This window comes from Haematobia irritans, chromosome 2 (assembly GCF_050003625.1).
Source record: "Haematobia irritans isolate KBUSLIRL chromosome 2, ASM5000362v1, whole genome shotgun sequence".
NCBI classification, from domain to species: domain Eukaryota; kingdom Metazoa; phylum Arthropoda; class Insecta; order Diptera; family Muscidae; genus Haematobia; species Haematobia irritans.
The window spans coordinates 29,704,440-29,720,107 of record NC_134398.1 but is presented as its reverse complement, the minus strand read 5'-3'; the positions used below and the strand labels follow the sequence as shown (position 1 = coordinate 29,720,107).

The window sequence follows — 15,668 nt, the reverse complement described above, 5'->3', positions numbered from 1 at the left end:
TTCTATAGAAAATTTTGTCAAAATTTTATTTCTATATAAAATTTTGTCAAAATTTTATTACTATAGAAAATTTTGTTAAAATTTTATTTCTATAGAAAATTTTGTCAAAATTTTATTTCTATATAAAATTTTGTCAAAATTTTATTTCTATAGAAAATTTTGTCAACATTTTATTTCTATAGAAAATTTTGTCAAAATTTTATTACCATAGAAAATTTTGTCAAAAATTTATTTTATAGAAAATTTTGTCAAAATTTTATTTCTATAGAAAAATTTGTCAAAATTTTATTTCTTTAGAAAATGTTGTCAAAATTTTATTTCTATAGAAAATTTTGTAAAAATTTTATTTCTATAGAAAATTTTGTAAAAATTTTATTTCTATAAAAAATTTTGTCAAAATTTTATTTCTATAGAAAATTTTGTCAAAATTTTATTTCTATAGAAAATTTTGTCAAAGTTGTATTTCTATAGAAAATTAAAAAAAAATTAAGAAAATTGTATTTCTATAAAAAACATTGTTAAAAGTTTTGTTTCTATAGAAATAAAATGTTATTTCTATAGAACATTTTGTCAAAATTTTATTATTTTTATAGAAAATTTGTTCAAAACTCTATCTCTATTGTATGTTGTGCTAAAACTACCATTTTGGTAGAATTCTACCAATTGTCGCAATCGTGGTGGCGCAGCGTATAAATATATCCTGTAGGCTTCACTTTATCATTGGATATTCCCTTTGCAAGGACATATTTACTACCATTGAGAGATTATTGAGATCCTAATAGCAGAGATCCTTAGCATTAAGGGACTAACCTAATCACTATTACCACACCAGAAAAAAACATTTCGAAAATGTCTCTTGTGTCAAGTTGTAGAGTAAAAAGATTCGTGTGAGAATTAAGTCCTTCAACATTTGTGTGAAAGTTTGCGATGACATTTCGTCTGGATGACATTTAAATGTATCACACGCAAGATGCAACTATCAAATGCTATATTTCAGAGAACAATCACAAGAGTAGTTTTAAATCTCCTTATATAAATGGCTGCAAGGTTTCCTTGCAGCATGGTTTATTCACATAGTTTTGAAAATAAGTTTATTAGAGTAACTTTGACGAAAAAAAACTAAATTCACTTCTTAAAATCTTCTAAACAAGTTTATAACTTGAATAATTTGAAGTATTTGCAATGTTCCAAATGAAAGAAAATTGAACAAAATGCTGTGATGGAAGACGTGTCCATTTAATTGGATGACTACTCAGTTAAAGGTCTTTTAAAAACTCTTTAGTTTAATATGAATGATAAGGCTTTGTGGCATACAATAAGATGGAATGATGGACGAATAGTTGATTTCGAAGCTCTATTATGTGAATGCTGATAAAATATAGGTTGTCCACTTCGAGGACAAGAAACCATCAACAACTCAAAATTAAATCGACTATCGCCCTGGTACGAGACACAATGTTAATAAAAAAACCAGTAAGGAAAGTCTAAAGTCGGGCGGGGCCGACTATATTATACCCTGCACCACTTTGTAGATCTAAATTTTCGATACCATATCACATCCGTCAAATGTGTTGGGGGCTATATATAAAGGTTTGTCCCAAATACATACATTTAAATATCACTCGGTCTGGACAGAATTTGATAGACTTCTACAAAATCTATAGACTCAAAATTTAAGTCGGCTAATGCACTAGGGTGGAACACAATGTTAGTAAAAAAAAAATATGGGAAACATTTAAATCTGGAGCAATTTTAAGAAAACTTCGCAAAAGTTTATTTATGATTTATCGCTCGATATATATGTATTAGAAGTTTAGGAAAATTAGAGTCATTTTTACAACTTTTCGACTAAGCAGTGGCGATTTTACAAGGAAAATGTTGGTATTTTGACCATTTTTGTCGAAATCAGAAAAACATATATATGGGAGCTATATCTAAATCTGAACCGAATTAAATCGGAGTTAAAAATTGGCATCTACGGTCATATGAGTGTAAATCGGGCGAAAGCTATATATGGGAGATATATCTAAATCTGAACCGATTTCAACCAAATTTGGCACGCATAGCTACAATGCTAATTCTACTCCCTGTGCAAAATTTCAACTAAATCGGAGCAAAAAATTGGCCTCTGTGGTCATATGAGTGTAAATCGGGCGAAAGCTATATATGGGAGCTATATCTAAATCTGAACCGATTTCAACCATAGCTATAATGCTAATTCTACTCCCTGTTCAAAATTTCAACTAAATCAGAGCAAAAAATTGGCCTCTGTGGGCAAATGAGTGTAAATCGGGCGAAAGCTATATATGGGAGCTATATCTAAATCTGAACCGATTTGGCTGATATTTTGCAAGTTTTTCGAGACTCATAAAATATTCCGATGTACGGAATTTGAGGAAGATCGGTTGATATACACGCCAATTATGACCAGATCGGTGAAAAATATATATGGCAGCTATATCTAAATCTGAACCGATTTTTTCCAAAATCAATAGGGATTGTCTTTGAGCCGAAACAGGACTCTATACCAAATTTTAGGACAATCGGACTAAAACTCCGAGCTGTACTTTGCACACAAAAATACATCAACAGACAGACAGACGGACAGACAGACAGACAGACAGACAGACAGACGGACATCGCTAAATTGACTCAGAATTTAATTCTAAGACGATCGGTATACTCAACGATGGGTCTCAGACTTTTCCTTCTTGGCGTTACATACAAATGCACAAACTTATTATACCCTGTACCACAGTAGTGGTGAAGGGTATAACAAGTTAGTAAAGTATAAAGTCGGGCAGGGCCGACTCTAAAGTAATGAAAATGTTCTTTTTGGATCCGGAAGTGGTGCAAACTTGACGCAGAAGCGATGAATTTAGCATGGACTTGTCATAGGACGGAAGTCCTCCATTTCAACAGCCGTTGCACTGAATTTGCATCACTTCTTTAGGTGTGATCCGAATTCAATGTTTTGGATGTAACATACATTAAATTAAAATTCTGTGAATTTTGTCAAATAAATAATTTTTATAATTTTTAATGGATTCTAAGGCTTGTCGGAAATAATATTCTCAAAAATATTCTCAAAAATGAACAATTTTTTAGATTGGATTTAGCATTTTTTCGATAAAATTTAAATGATTTGTACCATGAACGAATTCCTACTCTGTTTTTTACCCATTAAAAGTATGAAAAAACAAGTTATAAAAAATTTACTTAAAAGAACTTCCTGGGTAGGTAGTTAAAATAAAGAACATCATTGGGAGTGCATCTTCTGGAAATGCTTTTAACGTTGTGCCTTTGGAAGAACTTCCAAATTTTTTCGTGAGACCCTTCACCGCTATGTATACGAAAATTTTTTGAAACCTCTTTTCTCCTTCAAGTTTATTGGCAGCTATATAAAGGTTTATATTCCCATATACAAATATTTAAATATGAACCGATTTGGACAATTTTTTTAGACTTTTACAAAATCTCTAGGCTCAAAATTTTAATCAGACTAGAAAATAAAATAAAATTTAGACAACATTTTTTATATAATCAAAATGTTGGCAAATTTTTCTATAAAAATAAAATTTTGAGAAAATTTCTTATGGAAATAAAATGTTGAATTTTTTTTGGAAATAAAATTTTTACAAAATTTTCTAAAGAAATACAATGTTGACAATTTTTTCTATAGAAATAAAATTTTGACAAAATTTTCTATAGAAATAAAATTTTGACAAAATGTTCTATAGAAATAAAATTTTGACGAAATTTTCTATAGAAATAAATTTTTTTGCTGTTTTTGATTTCAGTCAGTTGAAATAAAATGTTGACAATTTTTCTATAGAATTAAAATTTTGACAAAATTTTCTATAGAAATAAAATTTTGACAAAATGTTCTATAGAAATAAAATTTTGACGAAATTTTCTATAGAAATAAATTTTTGATTTCAGTTTAAAACCATGCATTGACTAAACTACAAGTGTAGCTTAACCAACAGAGGAAAAATATGTTTGTCGAATTTATTTGGGCAAAGCCTTTTAGACTGCAAGGTGGTTGGATGGACGCAGGTTTCGGAATTACCACAGTCCTCATCAGCATCCTCTACTTGCAGCAAAACTATCAACCAATTATCAGAATAAATTCAGGCAGTTCACTAAACCCAAAGTGAACGACATTTGAACCTTCCGAAAAAAGGTTTATGATAGCCGGCCTTTGCCGAAATAAATTTGTACAAACATATCTCTTTTCCTTTGCCACTGTAAAATCATTGATTTGAGTGCAGTTGGCTGGGTTTATTTTGAGCGTGCTTCCTCTTACTTCATTCGTTCGCTACACTTGTAGTTTAGTCAATGCATGGTTTTAAGCTGAAATCAAACACAACAAAATGATTGAAGAATAAACCAACAATAACAAAACAAAACGAAATAAAATTTTGACAAAATTTTCTATGGAAATAAAATTTGGACAAAATTTTCGATAGAAATAAAATTTTGTGAAAATTTTCTATAGAAATAAAATTTTGCTAAAAGTCTATAGAAATAAAATTTTGACAAAATTTTCTATAGGAATAAAATTTTGTCAAAGAAATAAAATTTTTACCAAATTTTTTTATAGATATAATATTTTGACAAAATTTACTATAGATAAAAATTTTGATAAAATTTTCTATAGAAATAAACTTTTGACAAAATTTTCTATAGAAATAAAATTTTGCTAAAATTTTCTATAGAAATAAAATATTGACAAAATTTTCAAAAAAATAAAAATTTGACAAAATTTTCGATAGAAATAAAATTGTCTATAGAAATAAAATTTTGCGAAATTTTTTATAGATATAAAATCTTGACCAAATTTTCTTTAGAAATAACATTTTGCTAATAGTTTTTGGAAAATTTTCTATAGGAATAAAATTTTGTCAAAGAACTAAACTTTTCCATAGAAATAAAATTTTGACCAAATTTTTTTATAGATATAATATTTTGACAAATTTTACTATAGATAAAAATTTTGATAAAATTATCTATAGAAATAAACTTTTGACAACATTTTCTATAGAAATAAAATTTTGACAAAATTTTATATAGAAATAAAATTTTGCTAAAATTTCTATGGAAATAAAATTTGGACAAAATTTTCGATAGAAATAAAATTTTGTGAAAATTTTCTATAGAAATAAAATTTTGCTAAAAGTCTATAGAAATAAAATTTTGACAAACTTTTCTATAGGAATAAAATTTTTACCAAATTTTTTTATAGATATAATATTTTGACAAAATTTACTATAGATACAAATTTTGATAAAATTTTCTATAGAAATAAACTTTTGACAAAATTTTCTATAGAAATAAAATTTTGCTAAAATTTTACCAAATTTTTTTATAGATATAATATTTTGACAAAATTTACTATAGATAAAAATTTTGACAAATTTTTCCATAGAAATAAGATTTTGACAAAATTTTCTATAGAAATAAAATTTTGCAAAGTATATTTTTTTTAGAAAATCTTAAAATCTGTTGTCCAAATTGATCTAGATTTAAATATACGTATACTTTTACAATAGTCCTTAAATTTGATATTAAGTAAGTTTAGCACCTTTTGGCTTCGAAAAGTACATTTTTACTAGTCTAGTATTTTTTCGTCAACATTATTTATCATCCCTCTCTCAAATACTTCTAATTTGTTGGTTGCTATATCTCAGCAAAAAAAGCGTTTGCCAAAAAAGTTGTCGATCCGGAAGTGGCGGGAAATTAGGACGGAATCCCGCCATTTGAGCAGCCGTTGCACTGAATTTCCACCACTTCTTAAGGTGTGATCCGAATACAGTGTTCTGAATGGGCATTATAAAATTCTATAATATTTTACAAAGTAAATAATTTTTAAAATTTTTTATGATTTTTAATACATTCTAACGCTTTATCTCAAATATTTTAAAAAATTCGCTATTTTTATACCATACGCCACACTGTGGAACAGGGTGTCATAGGTTAGGTTAGGTTAGGTTAGGTTAGGTTAGGTTAGGTGGCAGCCCGATGTATCAGACTCAGTCCATTGTGATACCACATTGGTGAACTTCTCTCTTATCACTGAGTGCTGCCCGATTCCATGTTAAGCTCAATGACAAGGGACCTCCTTTTTGTAGCCGAGTCCGAACGGCGTTCCACATTGCAGTGAAACCACTTAGAGAAGCTTTGAAACCCTCAGAAATGTCACCAGCATTACTGAGGTGGAATAATCCACCGCTGAAAAACTTTTTGGTGTTCGGTCGAAGCAGGAATCGAACCCACGACCCTGCGTATGCAAGACGGACATGCTAACCATTGCACCACGGTGGCTCTAAGAGTGTCATAAGTTAGTACATATATTTGCAACACCCAGAAAGAGACGAGATAGACATATGGTGTCTTCGGCAATATTGCTCAGGGCCGGTCCCTGAGTCGATCTAGCCATATCCGTCTGTCTGTGAACTCATTTTTGTGATCAAAGTTCAGGTCGTAGGTTTAGCCCAATCGACTTCAAATTTGCCACAAGTTTCTGTTTTGGGTCATAATAGAACCCTGCTGGTTTTGGAAGAAATCGGTTCAGATTTCGATATAGCAGCCATATATATCTTTCGCCCGATATGGCCACAGAAGCCAGAGTTTTACCTTAATTTACTTGAAATTTAGCACAACGAGAACAAGTTGTACTATAGTCAAGTGTGCTAAATTTTATTGAAATCGGTTTAGATTTAGATATAGCTCCCGTATACATCATTCGCAAGCTATGCACTTATATGGCCCCAGAAGCCAGAGTTTTACCCCAATTACCCCCAGGGAGTAGAACTAAGGTTGTTGATGTTCATGCTAATTTTTGTTTGAAATCGGCTCAGATTTAGGTATAGCTCCCATATATATCATTCGCCCGATTTTCCGTAATATGACCACAGAGACCAAATCGTTCCATGCTTTGATTTAGCTCCCATATAAATCTCCCGATTTTACTACTTGGACTTCTAGAAACTGTAGTTTTTATTTGATTTGCCTAAAATTGAAAATCTAGAGGTATTTTAGGACCACAACTAGGTGTGCCGAAACTGGTGTGTATGGGTCCATGTTTTGGTATAGCCCCGATATAGACCGATCTCCCGATTTTACTTCTGGGGCTTTTAGAAACCGTAGTTTTTATTCGATTTGTCAGAAATTGGAAATTTTGAGGTATTTTAGGACCATAAAGAGGTGTGTCGAAAATGGTGTGTATCGGTCCATGTTTTGTTATAGCCCCAATATAGATCGATCTCCCGATTTTACTTCTTGGACTTCTAGAAACCGTAGTTTTCAATCCGATTTGCCTGAAATTGGAAATTTGGAGGTATTTTAGGACCATAAATAGGTTTTTCGAATATATTGTGTATCGGTACAGATTTTGAAAAGGTGTTAAGAACAAAAACCTCGTGGATGTGAAAAAGATGTGAGGGAAAATGCAATTAGCAAAAAAACAATGTTTTTTTTTTTGAGTTTGTCTTTATGAAATTGTTTTTACATCCTGGAAAAGAATAAACGTTTATCACAAAAAGTATATACTTTTCTTCCAAATACACTTCCTTACAGCGAAAATCAAATGAGAAACGAACTTTGTTTGTCTAAAATTTCGTTTGGGAGGAAAGAATTATTTTTTGGCGTGTATACCGTGGTTTTTGGTCAGGTCGATTTCACTTCTAGATGGGGTAAAAATCTACAGATTTTAGATTTCAAATCAATGGATTATTTTATCATTTTCTTGCACACTTACAAGAGATGTTCATGATTCCTCTAAAACTCAAACAAAAATGGTTCTTATAACTCCAGAATCGGATCTAGTCTTCATAGGTAAAATCTTTAAATTCTTAGGGAAGCATACTGGTTGCACTGATCTGCTCTGGAAAATATCTGTCATCAAACCACCTGAAATCCTACATATTTTATCAACTAACCCGCAACTACGAAGAGTTTTCAAAGGATGCTATTATATTCGATTCATGATTGTGGGTATTTAAGATTCGGCCCGGTCGAACTTATTGCTACTTATATATTTGTTATACCCTTCACCACAGGATGGGGGGTATATTAAGCTTGTCATTCCGTTTGTAACACATCGAAATATTCTTATAAGTCCCCATAAAGTATATATATATTCTGGGTCATGGTGAAACTCTGAGTCGTTCTAAGCATGTCCGTCCGTCTGTTGAAATCACGCAAACTTCCGAACGAAACAAGCTATCGACTTGAAACTTGGCAAAAGTAGTTGTTATTGATGTAGGTCGGATGGTATTGCAAATGGGCCATATCGGTCCACTTTTACGTATAGCCCCCACATAAACGGACGCCCAAATTTGGCTTGCGATTGCTCTAAGAGAAGCAAATTTCATCCGATCCGGCTGAAATTTGGTACATGGTGTTAGTATACGGTATCTAACAACCATACAAAAATTGTTCCATATCAGTCCATAATTATATATAGCCCCCATATAAACGAACCCCCAAATTTGGCTTGCGATTGCTCTAAGAGAAGCAAATTTCATCCGATCCGGCTGAAATTTGCTACATGGTGTTAATATATGGTCTCTAACAACCATGCAAAAATTAGTCCATATCGGTCCACTTTTACGTATAGCCCCCATATAAAGGGATCCCCAAATTTGGCTTGCGATTGCTCTAAGAGAAGCAAATTTCATCCGATCCGGCTGAAATTTGGTACATGGGGTTAATATGTGGTCTCTAACAACCATGCAAAAATTGGTTCACATCGGTCCACTTTTACGTATAGCCCCATATAAACGGACCCCCAAGTTTGGCTTGCGATTGCTCTAAGAGAAGCAAATTTCATCCGATCCGGCTGAAATTTGCTACATGGTGTTAATATATGGTCTCTAACAACCATGCAAAAATTAGTCCATATCGGTCCACTTTTACGTATAGCCCCCATATAAACGGACCCCCAAGTTTGGCTTGCGATTGCTCTAAGAGAAGCAAATTTCATCCCATCCGGCTGAAATTTGGTACATAATGTTAGTATATGGTCTCTAACAACCATGCAAAAATTAGTCCATATCGGTCCACTTTTACGTATAGCCCCCATATAAACGGATCCCCAAGTTTGGCTTGCGATTGCTCTAAGAGAAGCAAATTTCATCCAATCCGGCTGAAATTTGGTACATAATGTTAGTATATGGTCTCTAACAACCATGCAAAATTGGTCCATATCAGTCCACATTTACGTATAGCCCCCATATAAACGGCCCCCAAATTTGGCTTGCGATTGCTCTAAGAGAAGCAAATTTCATCCGATCCGGCTGAAATTTGGTACATGGTGTTAATATATGGTCTCTAACAACCATGCAAAAATTAGTCCACATCGGTCCATAATTATATATAGCCCCCATATAAACCGATCCCCAGATTTGGCTTGCGGAGCCTCAAAGAGAAGCACGTTTCATCCGATACGGCTGAAATTTGGTACATGGTATTAGTATATGGTTTCTAACAACCATGCAGAAATTGGTCCATATCGGTCCATAATTATATATAGCCCCCATATAAACCGATTCCCAGATTTGGTTTGCGGATCCTCTAAGAGAAGCAAATTTCATCCGATCCGGCTGAAATTTGATACATGGTATTAGTATATAGTCTCTAAGAACCATTCCATGTCAGTCCATAATTATATATAGCCCCTATATAAACCGATCCCCAGATTTGAACTCCGGACGAGCAAAATTCATCCGATCCGGATGAAATTTGCAACGTGGTGTTAATATATGACCATGCCAAAATTGGTCTATATCGGTCTATAGTTATATATAGCCGATCCCCAATCACACACAAATTGGTCCATATCGGTTCATAATCATGCTTGCCACTCGAGCAAAAATAATCTAGCAAAATTTTATTTCTATAGAAAACTAGCGTAACCCGGCCCGCTTCGCTGCGCCTTCCGAAGCGTATTTGGAGGAACATTTTGCGTTAACTTAGTCAACCATTTCCTTCGTGCTGAAAACAAATTCCACAAAAGATTTGAATTCTTTCAAACAAATCGGACTACTTGCTTTTTCGATTATAGGTACAAATATGGCGGATATTCATACGGTTCGTCTAAAAAAATGTCGGGGAGAGGGTGTACCCTTTCCTCCAAATTAAATAAATAATGTTCTGTATTCAAGTAGTTGGACAATCTTCTATATTTCTTGTGAATTTGGTTTGTCAAGGAAAGGTATCCTTCTCCTCAACATATCTGAAAATTAAGCACTATATCATAATAACATACAAAGAATTACTGTTTCCCATCCAATAAATTGGAAAAAGCAAAAGTAGTAAAAAATTTTACCACATTAACATTTGCTAAAATGTTGGAAAACGATGCACCCTCTACGTTGGCTTCCAATTTCATGTAAATTTAAGTTCTTTACTAAAACGAAATCTGGCAGAAGCCTGTGCAAAAATCATAAAATTATGTACCGAGTTCCCATTTACGGACAACCCTCTACTTTCAGTTTAAGAGAAAAAAAACCGACAAAAGGGAGCCCTCTTCCCACCTTCGCTCCACTCCGACCTGATATCGGACTATCACGTACCCTATATAAATTTCACAAATACTCAATGGTCTCTATAAATTCTATCGAAGTAAATCGACAAAGTTTATTTCAATTTTCCTCTCCCCCAACCAGATATAGAAAAATCATATACTAATTTAAAAATCATGTATAAATTTAATCACCTCCTCCCACGTTCCCTGTAAATTTCAAGTAGATCGGAGATGTTTAAATTTTGCTTATTGTTTTAAAGGGACGTCACTTTCCCCGATACAATATCGACAAACACCGTAGTGAATAGCACCCCTAACCTTCCCTGAAGATTCTTGAAACTTCCCTTCGTCCATAACCTTCCTCCACTGCCTTTGTAAATTTCAAGAAAACTTAAGAATTTTTATTTTTTTTTTTTGCAGTTTTAGAGGAAGACCTCCTCCCCGACCAAATATCGAAAAGTGATGTAGCGTATCTTTTGTAAACGTCCCAGAAAATGTCAAGCAAATTATAAGCCTAAAGGGGCGGCCTCTCTTCCGTCCAAATATCACAAAATCAGGTATCAACTATTAATATCGTAACCTCTCCCCAGTCCTCTGTAAATTTCAAGTAACACCGTAAAGTTTAATTGTTTCTCTGTATGTAGTTACTTAAGAGAAGCGGATGTCTCCCTATGTCCTTTTATATTTATTAAAAAATTGGAACCTGATATAAATATCATAACCTCACTCATTTTTCCGTAAAATTTCAGTCGGGGGGTTTAATTTTGTTTTCACTGTACTTAAAAAAAAAGTCGGGCAAAGGGTGGTCCCCCTCCCCGACCAAATATCGAAAAATAATGTAGCGGATTTTTATCTAGATGCCAACCCCAACATTCAATGAAAATTTCAAGCAAATCGGATAATTTTGGTCCAAGTTTAAAAAAGTAGGGCAAGGGAGAGGTCCCCCTCCACATATGAAACCATCAGGTACCCCATATTAATTCCATAACCTCACCGCATGTTCTCGGTAAATCTCAGATAATTAAGAGAATTTTAGTTTTTACACTGTACTTTAAAAAAAGTCGAACAAAGGGGAGGTCCCCCTCCGCCCCAAATATCGAAATATAAAGTAGCGGATCTTTGTCTAGATACCAAACCCAACCTTCAATGAAAATTTCAAGCAAATCGGTAAACTTTGGTCCAATTTGCAAAAAGTCCGACAAAGGGGAGGTCCCCCTCCGCGACCAGGTGTCAAAAAATGAGGTACCCTATTTTCACCACATGAACGCCCCCTACGATCTCTGAAAGTTTCAAGTAAATCGGTTCAGCCGTTTCGGAGCCAACTCGGAACATACAAACAAACAAACATAGATTGAATTTTATATATATAGATTTTGTCAAAATTTTATTTCTATAGAAAATTTTGTCGAAATTTTATTCCTATAGAAAATTTTGGCAAAATTTTATTTCTGTAGAAAATGTTGTCAAAATTTTAAATCTTTTGAAAATTTTGTAAAAATTTTATTTCCATAGAAAATTTTGTCAAAATTTTATTCTTTTTTTTCTTTTTTTATACCCTCCACCATAGGATGGGGGTATATTAACTTTGTCATTCCGTTTGTAACACATCGAAATATTGCTCTAAGACCCCATAAAGTATATATATTCTGGGTCGTGGTGAAATTCTGAGTCGATCTAAGCATGTCCGTCCGTCCGTCCGTCCGTCCGTCTGTCCGTCTGTCCGGCTGTCCGTCCGTCTGTGGAAATCACGCTAACTTCCGAACGAAACTAACTATCGACTTGAAACTTGGCACAAGTAGTTGTTATTGATGTAGGTCGGATGGTATTGAAAATGGGCCATATCGGTCCACGTTTACGTATAGCCCCCATATAAACCGATCCCCAAATTTGGCTTGCGGAGCCTTCCGGAGCAGCAAAATTCATCCGATCCGGTTGAAATTTGGTACGTGGTCTAAGTATATGGTCTCTAACAACCATGCAAAAATTGGTCCATATCGGTCCATAATTATATATAGCCCCCATATAAACCGATCCCCAGATTTGACCTCCGGAGCCTCTTGGAGGAGCAAACTTCATCCTACCCGATTGAAATTTGGTACATGGTGTTAGTATATGGTCTCTAACAACCATGCAAAAACTGGTCCATATCGGTCCATAATTATATATAGCTCCCATATAAACCGATCCCCAGATTTGACCTCCGGAGCCTCTTGGTGGGGCAAAATTCATCCGATCCGTTTGAAATTGGGTACCTGATGTTAGTATACGGTCTCTAACAAGCATGCAAAAATTGGTCCATATCGGTCCATAATTATATATAGCTCCCACATAAACCGATCCCCAGATTTGAACTCTGGAGCCTCTTGGATGAGCAAAATTCATCCGATCCAATTGAAATTTAGTACGTGGTGTTAGTATATGGTCTCTAACAACCATGCAAAAATTGGTCCATATCGGTCCATAATTATATATAGCTCCCATATAAACCGATCCCCAGATTTGACCTCCGGAGCCTCTTGGAGGAGCAAAAGTCATCCTATGCGGTTGAAATTTGGTACATTTCAATAGTATATGGCCTCTAACAGCCATGTAAAAATTGTCAAATTTTATTACTATAGAAAGTTTTGTCAAAATTTCATTTCTATAGAAAGTTTTGTAAAAAGTTTATTTCTATAGCAATGTTTGTCAACATTTTATTTCCATAGAAAATTTTGTCAAAATTTTATTTCTATAGAAAATTTTGTAAAAAATTTATTTCTGTAGAAAATTTTTTCAACATTTTATTTTTATAGACAATTTTGTCAACATTTTACTTCCATAGAAAATTTTGTCAACATTTTATTTCTATAGAAAATTTTGTCAAGTTTTTATTTCTATAGAAAATTTTGTCAAAATTTTATTTCTATAGAAAATTTTGTCAAACTGAATTATATACGTATTTAATCGGCCTTTTTTTTTGTTTAATATATACCCCTTATGGACTAACTTACAATTTAGAAGAGAGTGTTAAAAAGTTTTACGATACCTTGTCATCGGCAAGTGTTATCGCAACCCAAGTAATTCGATTGTGGATGACAGCCTTTAGTAGAAGTTCCTACGCAATCCATGGTGGAGGGTACATAAGATTCGGCCTGGCCGAACTTACGGCTCTATATACTTGTTTATTCTTAAAATCGTATTTCTATAGAAAATTTTGTCCAAATTTTATTTTGTCAAAATTTTATGTCTATAGAAAATTTTGTCAAACTTAATTATATACGTATTTAATGGGCCATTTTAAGTTTAATATATACCACGTATGGACTACGTGGTATATATTACGGTATTAGGAAGTTTTAAGATACCTTGTCATCGGCAAAAGTTACCGCAACCCAATTAATTCGATTATGGATGACAGTCTTTCGTAGAAGTTTCTACGCAATCCATGGTGGAGGGTACATAAGATTCGGCATGGCCGAACTTACGGCCGTATACACTTATGTTTTTTTTTTTTTAATAATGAACTCAATATCAATGGGAGCAAAATCTCCCATAAACATATAGCCTTAAATTTCTTAAATAAGGATATACGGTTTATTTCCCAAATATATTTCATTGCGATTTTACACATTTTCCTTATCCAAAAAAAATGTTGCCTTGCTTTTTTAGCTGTGGGCTCGTTTACCTTTTAACTCCTAATAGGGCTATAATTGAAAATCATAATATTTTTGTCATTGTCTTGACAGCTTCAAAAGCATTATAGTTTAAATTAACACCATGGCTATAATAACATCTGTCAATATATTTAATGAAAAGTTTTTTTGTTTTTTGTGTTTTTTTTTCTGAAATTTCTATTCTCATGTTTCATTCCTTTTGAAATAAACTTACCGGACCAACAAGTTGTAAAATTTGTTTCGCTCTCTTCGATATAGAAGAAATTTCCAAGAAATGAAATAGGCGCCAAATATATCCAAAAGATGTAACCAAATGGAAGAGATCTATTGAAGAGTTATTACCAAAAAAATTGATTTTTTTTCAAAAATTTTTCAAAACACTTGCACTCACTTTATCAACAATCACAGATCACCTATATATTTGGTTCCCCTTTTTGGGGTTTCTTTACTTTTTCAATCTGTTAAAATGTAAACGGTTTTTTTTTTATTTTTAATTGTTTACAAATTTGTAGATGATTTTATTTGGGAAGAGAAAAAATAATTAAATTAATATTTTTTTTGTTTGTTTTAAATTCCAAAATAAAACAAAAATTCTTTGAAACACTACGCTACACACACACACACTATGGCAATAATGCCCACGTTAACGCACCTGCTGCTTCTTGACTACAACTAAAAATGGCCAACTATCGAGCGAACATCATCCAACCGTAGTAGCATGAACGAACTAACAAACGTGAGCGATGCAATGCAAAATTAACGAAGAAAATAGCGTCTAATGTTGGCAATTAAAAAAAAACGAAACAACAATCCCGACCAGCCGCTACAAACAGTGAAACACGACTACGACCATACACGAAGTACAGAGTGCTGTTGGAATGCAATGGCAATGGCAATGATGATGGTAATGGTAAAGGCAGCGAAAGCAACAACATTGTTGACGCTGACAGCAAACAGTCAGCAAGCATCATCAATAGAAGCAAAACTGTGTTGGTAGATGCCATTGCCATCGACCAACCGAAATACCTATTGTCACCAACAGCAGTAGTGTGGAATAGTATGTTCTGGATGCACAGTGGTATAATCAAAAAAAAAAACAAAAATTTCTATACAAATAAAGTTTTGCCAAATTTTCTATAGAAATAAAATTTTGATAAAATTTTCTATAGAAATAAAATTTTGACAAAATTTTTCTATAGAAATAAAAGTTTGATAAAAATTTTCTGTGGAAATAAAATTTTCACAAAATTTTCTTTAGACATAAAATTTTTGAAAAATTTTCTTTTGAAATAAAATTTTGACAACATTTTCTATAGAAATAAAATTTTGAAAAATTTTCTACAAAAATAAAATTTTGAAAAATTTTCTATAAAAATAAAATTTTGAATAAATTTTCTATAGAAAAAAAATTACAAATTTTTCTATAGAACTAAAATTTTGACAAAATTTTCTATTAAAATAAAATTTTGACAAAAGTTTCTATA

At 32.8% G+C, this 15,668-nt stretch overlaps 1 protein-coding gene across 2 annotated transcripts in view; it reads right to left on the bottom strand.

Moving 5' to 3' along the window:
- Positions 1 to 15,019, bottom strand: part of Ggamma30A (guanine nucleotide-binding protein subunit gamma-e) — a 376,644-nt gene extending 361,625 nt beyond the window's left edge. The window contains exons 1-3 of one of the 2 annotated variants that reach the window (XM_075293688.1): positions 14,837 to 15,019; positions 14,576 to 14,642; positions 14,399 to 14,508 (exon numbers count right to left, since the gene is read on the bottom strand). The gene's annotated coding sequence lies outside the window, so the exon portion shown is untranslated. The remainder of the gene's footprint in view (positions 1 to 14,398; positions 14,509 to 14,575; positions 14,643 to 14,836) is intronic. The other variant, XM_075293689.1, reaches the window with a different exon arrangement.
- Positions 15,020 to 15,668: the final 649 nt, after the last annotated feature.